Source organism: Mus caroli, chromosome 2 (assembly GCF_900094665.2).
Source record: "Mus caroli chromosome 2, CAROLI_EIJ_v1.1, whole genome shotgun sequence".
Taxonomy (NCBI): domain Eukaryota; kingdom Metazoa; phylum Chordata; class Mammalia; order Rodentia; family Muridae; genus Mus; species Mus caroli.
Window position 1 is genome coordinate 4,018,088 of NC_034571.1, and position 2,453 is coordinate 4,020,540.

At 38.9% G+C, this 2,453-nt stretch overlaps 1 protein-coding gene across 3 annotated transcripts in view; it reads right to left on the bottom strand.

Moving 5' to 3' along the window:
- Celf2 (CUGBP Elav-like family member 2) overlaps positions 1-2,453 on the bottom strand; it is an 833,597-nt gene that overhangs the window by 693,897 nt on the left and 137,247 nt on the right. The window lies entirely within an intron of this gene.

Genomic DNA, 2,453 nt, shown 5'->3' on the forward strand with positions numbered 1-2,453 from the left:
AGAGAGAGAGAGAGAGAGAGAGAGAGAGAGAGAGAGAGAGAGAGAGAGAGAACCTTTTAAAAATAGTCACACCATTTACTTAGTCCTAGTGTGAAGCTAGATCGGCTTACCCAGGAAGTACTCATTAAGTTGAGGAGAGACTAGGAGAGCTGGAAATTCATTGATTATTGATTGATTATTGAATGTAAGGAGGGAGTTATTTGTAACACTGAGTTACATTTCTGAGATTTCATTCAGATAGTTCTCCCTTGCCTCCCATTCATACTAGATAGAGTTTTAAATATTTCCTTAAACCTCATTAAAGATGATAAAGCAGTCTGCCTCCTAGCTCCATCCAACTCCTGAAGCCCCAAGGTGAAACAACAGAGACTCCCAGAGTATCTAATTCTGTCTTTGGTGCTAATTAAAACCCTTTGGGATGTACTAATTCCAGGATGTTATTCTTGCCTAGAGCAACAGACAGTCACTAACCATGAAAGATGTCGTATCCCTAGGTCAGTATCAATCTGACTGTCTTAAGCTACACACATCTGGTGAACAAAAATTCTTCTCTTATCTAAATCAAGGAGCCATCTTAGACTGGAAAATCTTCAAAATGTCTCCCATGCCATTCCTGGATAAAATGAATGCTACAACAAGGCCTTGGCACCACCCACTTCCTATTTACAACTTCTGTTGTTGGCACTAAAGAGCCGAAATCTTCTCTTGTCTTTCTGCATGATGTTCTCACTCTTAGTTATTTTGAGGAACTCCCCAGTCTAACTGTAAATTATTCTGTCATGAGTTTTGAAGTATTTCGACTTCAGTAGCCTTCCTCTTCCAGGTCTTGTGTGTGAGGAAGAAAACTTACATAATGACATAGTGAGCTTGTTCATACACACACACACACACACACACACACACACACACACACGGTGGGGGGAGAGAAAGACAGAGACAGAGTGACAGAAAAAGACAGAAAAACAGAGACAGAGAGAGACAGAAGGATAGAGACAGAGAGACAGAGACAGACAGAGACAGAGGCAGAGAAGTTTTCAGTCCAGTGGTTTTCTTTGATATTTAATGTGTGGAGAAAGTCAAGATGAAAGAGAAACACCTGCTGCTTTTCAGAATGGAACCCTACACACATGTGACTTTGAGCTCTGGCAGGGAATGAACCTGTAATTTCAATACTTGCAGTGAGAGCCTGCAAGTTACAAATGGAAGCCACAATTTCTATGGCAGGCATTTTGTTAGGCTGTCAAGGAGCTCATTTTGCTGTCAGTCCCTATTTTTTAAAACATTCTCTTTACATAAATAAAATGTAACAGTGAAAAATGAAACACATGAACAAACATACACAAAGGGGCACACCAAGAAGCCCCTCCATTATTCATCCCCTTGGTGTAAGTTGATGTGGCATCTTCACTAAGTATTTCAGAGTTTAGGGAGATTACCAAGGTTATAAACTGAATAAGGAAATAGAATTGCTTTTGGTCAAGTATCAGATTCTAGCATTAAATAGCTCTGGGATATTTATGGAAAGAATGTTATATATACCATAGTCATATTTAAAACAAGTCCTCTCTTTGATTTTCTTTCCTGCTTTCTTCGGATTAAAATAGACATGGTATAAGAAACTTCAGGAAAATGGAAGCTGCATCTTACTGTAGGTTACACAATTTATTTTTTATAGTTATACCCCAATTCCTAACTTGCCATCTTCCAACCATAACATCCCTACATAAAGCTCTTTTAGATAAATGAGGAGTCAGAATTCCCTGGTCCTTGTAAGAATTGTTTAATGGGAGTAATAGGGGGAAATATGAGAGTGAAAAACGAGTAATCAATCACTCTGTTTACAATGTACAATCATGTTGTACAATGAATACATACACACAGAGGCAAATTGCAATATCATGGTTGGCCCACCATAACTATACATAGTAAATTATTATTTCAGTATTCATATTTTTACTCTGACAATTCCAAAGAGCTTTAAGGTCCAACGCCACATAATTTATCTCAGAAAACCCCAGTCAGTTAGAATGTTACAAAGAACCAGCTTCCTTGATTTGAACTCGTTTAATGCCGTCTCAAGGCCATAGTGGATATCTGTAATCTGGGAAAATATGTGTCACTGGCCTCAAGAGTGGCAGTGGTGTTGGCTCCTCAATTTATCACTAGCAAATCGTTCTCAAGTCAAAGCTCATTTTCAAGTCACCATGGTTTAGTTTCAGGACCGTTGATTTATGAAGGACATTCATGTTCAAAATAATTATGCAATTGCTTTGCGTTTCAGGCTTGGGACTAAAACTTCAGCCTTTATTCTCCATCCAGTAAAATTTCCATTTCACTGTAAATCCGTCCAAGCTCTCCAGAGGACTAAAATTGGCCGTGTCTCTTCAGTGACTTCTCTGTGTGTGTTTCTCTCTCTCTCTCTCTCTCTCTCTCTCTCTCTCTCTCTCTCTCTC